This window comes from Pygocentrus nattereri, chromosome 7 (genome assembly GCF_015220715.1).
Source record: "Pygocentrus nattereri isolate fPygNat1 chromosome 7, fPygNat1.pri, whole genome shotgun sequence".
NCBI lineage: Eukaryota > Metazoa > Chordata > Actinopteri > Characiformes > Serrasalmidae > Pygocentrus > Pygocentrus nattereri.
The window spans coordinates 9,733,894-9,742,500 of record NC_051217.1 but is presented as its reverse complement, the minus strand read 5'-3'; positions in this window follow the sequence as shown (position 1 = coordinate 9,742,500).

Sequence of the window (8,607 nt, the reverse complement as noted above, 5' to 3'; positions counted from 1 at the left end):
CCATTCATAAATTTATTAAGAAATAAAGAAATCTCTTAAGAAATCTGGAATGGTCGTACCTTAGAGGCATGAGATGTCTTTAACGCCTTAAATGGCCACCAGTGGGCCCAAAGTTTAATATACACTTCTATAACCAAGCACGGCTCAGCTACTTTGCACTGAAGTCCCTGTAGTTACAGAATTATGAGCCTTAGTATGTAACAATAATAAGCCTGGGAGTGTAAGGGGTTCAACTAAAGGTCTCCATATATAAACATTTCTTTAATGTGTCCCTGGTACTTGTCTTATTAAATCTATATTTTAAAAAATGTTTACAGAGATTTGTGAAACTCTTCTTTTATTTTCACTTTTAAAAGTCAGTAATTAAAGTTGATGGGCCTCATTCATTAACATCTTTCTAAGTTTTTTTTTATTTCTTCTTGAAAAAGGGTCCTAAGAAAGTTAAAGTCAGATTCATGATGTGTTCTTAAACCACAGAACTGTTCACACTTTTGTGCTTTCAAGTGTTTGTAGATTCTGTTCTTACCTAAGAAAAAATATAAAAAAAGAAAACATAGGCAAATGTCAGAATCTTTGTGAAAAATGCATAAGTGATTTATTAAAGAAGAAATCTCTTCTTAAGAACAGGTCATGAATGGGGCCCTTTGTCTTTAGCAATGCTGAATAATGAATGGGAGATTTTTATAATAATTTCATCACAACAGTCTAGCAAAATGTCAAGTTTTGGACCTCAGAACAGAACTTTCTCCATTAATCCCTGACCTGATTGAAGGATGTTAATTCCAGTCATATTCAATGCCACTTTCTGCTTAAAATAAAGCTAAGGATTTTTCTGTGTGTGTGTGTGTTGTGTTGTGTTATGCTATCTTGTACATTTCAATGAAGTAGGAGACAATCTACACAGCCTTTTTAATATTGCTGCCATCTACTGGTTAAATCGCCAAATAGCAACATTTCAGGTTGGCAGAAACTAATGTTTACATTGAATAGTGAAATGACTCCCTGGGATTTTTCCATTCATGTTGGAAGAGTCCCAGAGAGTATATTATAATGTGCTCCATTTCCCCCAGTCACTCTAAAAAGAAGATACTTTTTCAGAGGCTTGTTGTCCGCTTGAAGAAACTGACCATTTTAATTGTTCAGCTGAAGACAGGACATCTGCTCACACATCTGGATACATTAGCTTGATGGACATGGGCAGATGTAAATGAACTGTACTGACTGGATTGTGAAAGGATTTCTGTAATTAAAACACAAAAAAACTAATATGTGTTATATTAATAATTAACAGTTAGATGATCTCAGTCTGTAGGTTATTATCAGTCTCTGATAGATCCTTGCTTAACCCCTTAAACTGACAGGCTTGTTGTGGCCTAATGTTCTTAGCCTGTAATTCATTTGATCAAAGCAAATGAAAGACACTGTTAATAACACACACACACACACACACACACACACACACACACACACATTTTCTAAGCCGCTTCTCCCTCAGGGTCTGATAATAACAGTTAAAATAAATTCAAATTTCCCAGTCAATTTTCCCACAGTTCAATGGGATAATAATGGTGTGATTCTATGGATAAATATAAAATGCAGACTTACTTCATGGTAATGATTTCACAGTATTGAGATGCTTGCGAATAAAGGAATACAAGGCAGGCTTTAATGTTGAAGCTGAAATCCAAATTCATTGTCAAAAACAGGCAAAAAGGTCAAACCACAAATAAACAGAGATCCAGGGCAAACAATCCAAAGGGCAAATCAAAAACCAGAGTCAGAGAAACGGGAATACAAGTCATACATGGTAATCAATACAATAGAAAGAACGCTCAGTGGTTTGCAGTTGAAACAATACCACGCAGCTAACTACTGCGAAAGCCTGGTCTTATAAGCTAAACTGATGAAGTCATGTGATCATAGATACAGGTGCTGCACATTAGAATCCAGGTGATCTTGAATGCTGATAGGAGTGTGTGTGGAAACCAGAAGTCAGCTATCTCCCTGTGTATTCTGAGAGATGAGGTCTGTGTGTGTATCAGGGTTTGTAGAAAGTGATAAAGTCATGTGATGTCCCAGAGGATTCTAGTCTATATGTAACATCATTGATTCTTTTCACAATTTTGAATGGCCCTATGTATTTGGGCTGAAACTCCCTACTTCCCTCAAATTGACGAAAGTCCTTGGTGGAGAACCATACACTATGGTTCTTATCAGCTTCTTCCGTGTTTCTTTTTCAGAACATTTTTAATATGCCAATGCCTATTCTCCAATACCTGTTCACTCTTCTTCATCCATTATATCTGTCCATGGCACTAGAGGTGGTTGATACCCAAAATTCACTGGAATGGTGTCATCCCCATGGCCGAGCTAGTGAGAGAACTTTGTGCCATTTCTGCCCATGGTAGAAAACGCAACCAGTCCATATCATAACAAAATAGTCTCAGAAATGTGCTCAGTTCCTGATTGGCTCTTTCATATTGTCCATGGGGGTGATATCCAGACACGAGATTAGTAGTAACGCCCTAACTTTCAAAAAACACAGTCCAAACTTGGGAAGTAAATTGGGGTCCCTTATCTGAGGCTATATCTTCGTGTATACCATACAATCTAAAAACGTGATGAAAAAGTGTCTGAAATGCAGTGGGAAATGCAGAAAAGGGAACGAATCTGACTCCCTAGAGAAGCAATCTATTACTGTTAAGATGGTGGTGTAGCCTTCTGTGACAAAATCCACTGCTAAATGGGACCAGGGTCTGCTATGGATGGACAAGGGCATGAGCTTTCCTGTGGGCAGTGTCTTAGGGGTCTTACACTGGGCACAAGAAGAACAAGAGCTAACAAATGAATGAATGTCCTTATGCATTGATTCCCACCAGTATCTATTGGCGTTTAAGCTGCTGCATTCTGGTTTCTTCTGGACGGCCTGATGCAAAGGATGAGTGGGCCCAAGTAATGAGGGAAGTGCTGAACTGATTGGGTACATAAATCTTCCCTGAGGGGCAATGATCAGGTATCTCTATATTAGGTAATGCCTTTTCAATCTCTTCGTCCATCTCCCATGCAGTACTTATAAGTACTTCAGGTGGAAGTATACATTCTACCTTATCTACTGAGATTGTAGTGGCGTCTGTGTGATGTATTCTGGACAGGACATCTGCTTTAGTGTTTCTGGATCTGGATCTATAAGTGATGCTGAAATTGAAGCCAGAAAAAAGAGAGACCATCTAGCTTGGCAGGAGTTTAAATGTTTAGCAGTACGTAAATACTCTAGGTTCTTGTGATCAGTTAAAACACTGAACAGGAGTGAGATGCCTTCGACCCAGTGCCGCTATTCTTTGAGAGCTAGTTTAACAACTCTCTATCTCCTATGCCATAATTATGTTCTGCTGGGGATAGATTGCGTGAGTAGAAAGCTACAGGATGCAATTTTGCAGGTGAGCCTGAAGCATCAAACTTGTACAACAAAGGGCTCTGAAGTTTCTAGGTGTCTCAAAATAGGGGCCATGGTAAAAGCTTCTTTGAGTGTCTGGTAAGCCCTGTCTGCCTGCTCTGTCCATTGTAATTTCTTACTGCCACCCTTTAGTAAGGAGGTAAAAGGCACTACTAAAGTTCCTTATAAATCTATGGTATAAATGAGCAAATCCTAAGAATCTTTGTAGTTTACGGAGGAGGGTGTTGGCCACTGAATTACCGCTTCTACCTTCTAGTCCATGATCACGCCTTGTGAACTGATGATGTCTCATAAGAATGACACTATTTGTAAATGAAATTTACATTTTTTGCCTTTTATGTACAAGCTATTATCAAGCAACTGTTGCAAGATGGTCCAAACGTGTTGAACATGAGACTCTATATCTGAGGAATAGACTAGGATGTGATCTAGGTAGGCTATTACATATTTCCCTAGCATGTATCTCAGTACTTCATTTATAAATGCTTGCAAAACAGAGGGGACAATAGAGAGCCCAAAAGGCATCACCTGGTACTAATAGTGCCCCCTAGTTGTCATGAAAGCAGTTTTCCCATTCACCCCCTTCTCTTATTCTAATTAAGTTGTATGCACTTCTGAAATTGAGTTTGACGTGCGATCATAAAGCAGATGCTCGCGGTTCAAAAACAAAGGTGAAGTTTTACTTGGGGATAGTCAAAAAACAGGCATTGGTCAAGTCCAGGATAATCCATACAATAACCAAGGCAAACATAACAAGGGCAAAGCAAGGCAAAATCCACAAAACAGACAGAGAGTCAAAAAACCAAAGTAGCAAACAAACCAGGCAAAGGTACCAAAAGGGAAAGTCCAAAAACAGGGTCGAGAGAAATCACAGGCAGGAAGTCATACACAAAGATAATACACACAGGAAAGAACGCTCAGTAAGTCTCCAAAGAAAACAGTACTTCACAAAGATCTGAACTAAAGCCCGGGCTTATATCTATCCTAAACTATCATTTATTGATAAAAGGGTGTAATCCACCATCTTTCTTTTTAATAAAAAAGAAACTAGAAGCTACTAGGGAGGTGGATGGTTGAATAAAACCTTGTTCAAGGGCTTTGTTGATGTATATGTCTAGCGCCTTCTCCTCTTCTTGTGTCAGGGGATAGATTTGAGCTTTGGGAAAAACTGGGTTCGCTACGAGGTCAATGGCACAATCATATGATCTATGTGGGGGCGGCTTGGTGGCATTGTTCTTACTAAAGACTTCTTTCAGGTTGTGCTATTCAGAAGGGACAGAATTCTTCATTAACATTGGGACTTTCTACAGAAGTGGAAGATATTTTGATGGAAAGAGAGGTAATACAGTTCTGTAGACAAAAGTCTGACCATCTTTCAATAGCATGATCTGTCCAGGAAATGGAAGGATTGTGTTTCTCAAGCCAAAGGAGTCCTAAATCATTTCAAATTCTGAGTGTAAAGAACCTTTTTGGAAGTTTAAAGAACCTCTACATAATATACAATTTCACACCAAATATTTTTTTTCCTAGAGCTGTAGCCACACCTCAAAATATTTACCTTTTATGGGTGATCCTGAAAACATGTTCCATGTACATTCATATCAATATACAGCCCCATTTCCAAAAAAGTTGGGATGCTGTACAGAATGTAAATAAAATAGAATGCAATGATATGTAAATCATGTAAACCATGTTTTTAAAGGACAATACTACACAGACAACATGTCAAATGCTGAAATTGTATTGTTTTTTGAAAAACATATGCCCATTTTGAATTTGATGCCAACAACACATTCCAAAAAAGTTGGGACGGGGGCATGTTAACCATTGTATTTCATCACCTCTTCTTTTAATAACACCCTGTAAGTATTTTGTAAACAAGGGGAACAATTGCTGTAGTTTTGAAAGTGAAATGTTTTCCTGTTCCTGTTTCACATAATATTTCAGCTTCTCAACAGTTCAGGGTCTCCTTTGTAATATTTTTGATTTCATAATGCACCAAATGTTTTCAGTGGTGACAGGTCTGCACTGCAGGCAGGCCAGATTAGAATCATGTCTGTTTTTAATGCAGAGCCGGCTGAGGGCCCAAAGATCATGGCCAGCAAATACTGGTTTCATCATTGTCCCTCTGTCATACAGAGATTTCTGCATATTCTATGAATTTTTTTATGTTACTATGTAACGTTGTTTATGAAAAGCAACAGTTCTTTGATATTTTATGTTGAGAAATGTTATTCTTAAATTGTTGCACTATTTGATCATGCAGTCTTTCACAGAGTGATGAACTCTTCCTCATCTTTAGCCTCTCTGGGATGCTCTTTTTTGACCAATCATGTTACTGACCTGTTGCCAATTAATCACCAGGTGTGTTTTAGCATTACACAAATTTACCAGCCTTTTGTTGCCCCCAGCCCTTTTTTTTTGGACCGTGTTGATGCCATCAAATTTAAAATGAGCATACACACACACACACACACACACACACACACACACACACACACACACACACACACACACATTTTCTAAGTCACTTCTCCCTCAGGGTCCTGGGGAAAAATGAGTATATATTTTTCAAAAATCAATCAAATTTCTCACTTTCATTTGATTTGTTGTCCTTGTACTATTTTCAATTAAAAATAGGCCTAAAATGATTTGCACATCATTGCATTTTGCTTTTATTTACATTTGGCACAGTGACTTTGTGTACATCTTAACCAATGAATCTTGCAGACATTTTGAAACATGGCAGAATTCTCCTTTAATTAGTGCATGAAAATGTCATAATAAAAAACCTTAATGTCAAATGACTTGTCATGTCATTATATCTACAATAGGCTTGACATGAAAATAGCAGAGTTACTGTAAAGTTTTATTATCACCGTCTTTTAGTAAAACAGAATGAAAGCATAAACTCTGAATTGTCCTATATGTTGCAATTTGAAGTTTCCTGGATGGGCTGCAGTGCAGAAATCCTGCAGTGACCAGGTAAAGGAATAAAAGAAGTATTGCAGTGCTCCTCTGAGAAGCATCGTTTCTCTGTAGGTGTTTTATATGGAGCACTGATTGTGTATGAGTGCAGCATACTGAACTTCATTAGGTGTGAGACAGACTCTAATGGCTGTGTAATGGAGGAGTGGTACTGTAACGGCCTCTGCTCACCTGCACACGGCTCTGCCAATGGACCTTTCATAAATCTGCGGTTTAGCCAAGCAGAGAGAACCTTCCCCTCTCGAGCCCTGAAGCCCCGACTCCGCCTCTCCTAATCAGAATCTGCTGGCCTCTCTGCTCTGCAGAAATATGAGAATCATTTCCACAATCAAAACTGGCTCCACAGGGCTAACAAATATTTTACAACAGAGATCATACAATATTTGTGGAGTTTAAAGTGGATTACAGAGATAATTAATTACTGCACATTGCATTTTGCTTTTGTTTGTTGCACTGTAGAATAGATTATTTTATAACACAATGCAAAAGAAAGTAATTGAAATACATTTACTGCCTTTGCCCCAGTAGTTCTTAAAAATATCTGGCAGTTCATGTATTTAAGGGTAAAAAGCCTTTTAAAATGTTTAAAGGCTTGGATTTGAATATCAAATCGATAATGTTTTGCTGTATATTGACACATTCTGAATGTCACTGTATCTCCAATTTTGTCATAAACAGCCTTTAATGTTCTGTGATAATTTAAAGAGGAATGGACCAATAGAAATGGTTTAAAATCACGTAATAAGAGCTTGTTACACTGACTTACATTAAGAGCAGAGTTGGGGTGTAACAGAAGTATTTGGAATATGTATTCAAATACTGAAATTTAAAGGTGAGCATAATCAATGCTTGTTTATAAACTATTTCAAAATTAGCTTATGATGTGTTTTAAAGCTACACTATGTAAGATTTTGGGAATTAGAGACCTCTCTGGTGGAAATGTGTAATTGTACCCATTAATAATAATAAGAGTGTTAATTATTAATAATAATTATTAACAATATTGTGTACAATATTGTATTAACAAATTGCTTTACAAGCAAGAGGTAAAGCTTAACAGTAACAGAACAAATTATGAGTACTAATGAAGAATCTTACAAGAAAACGATACAGATCAAATTCAAAGATAAATACCTTGAGATGTATAGTTTTAATTAAATTTTAAATGAAAGAGATATGATTTTAGACGCTTCTTAAAAGTGAGCACTCAGCTTGACTGTCTAATAAAAGGTGGAATTGAGTTTAGAAGCATAATAATTGAAAGAGTCTCTCCACGTTTTCTGTATTTTACAGAAGGAATTTGCAGACAGACACTCTGTGGTGTAAGTGGGAACTTAAGGTCATTTATAGCTTTAAAAACAAGTAGCAGAACTTTGAAATCTATTTTGAATGATACAGGTAGCCAGTGCAGTTCTTTTAAAATGGGAATGATATGATCCTCCTTTCTTGTTTCTGAGGGATCATTGCTGCAGCATTTTGTCCAAGCTGTAGAGGTTATATTGTTTTCTTAGGACGTCCAGTAAGCAGAGCATTACAGTGATCAACTCTGCTTGTAACAAATGCATGAACAAGTTCCTCTGTGCTGCTCTGAGAGAGAAAAGGCTGAACTTTTCTTTCTTAAATGATCAAAAGCTATTTTGGTGACTGTGTTTACATGCAGGGCAAAACAGAGCTCAGAGTCTATGATCACACCCAGGTCTCCTACTTCAGGTTTAGTATATGAAGCTAAAGAACCAAGTATGCAGAACAATGTGCATGTTGTATCATTGGTTGCATGAATCTGATGAATGCAAACATGTTAAAAGAGTAGGACATGCCATCATCATCTTATCTTCATCAGTGTAATATTGATTTTGCATTTGAGACTTAAACATCGAGCCAGGCCTTCTATTTAGCTTTGTGTGTGACAAACTCCCACAGAATTCAACCCAATACCTCTTACTTCTAAGTGATTATTTCAGGCTTTACAGGGTGACTTCTGACTCAGTAATGCTACTTCTTTCAGCTTTCTTTTAAACAAAAATTTACATAGTGCAGCTTTAATCCCAGAATTATTAAGTTCTTTTGCTGGATGATTGAACTAAAAGTCTTCTCAGTAGTGGACATGTTTATGAATAATAAGCTTAACTTTTGTGTCATACTGGACTCATGTTGTAACACTGGCA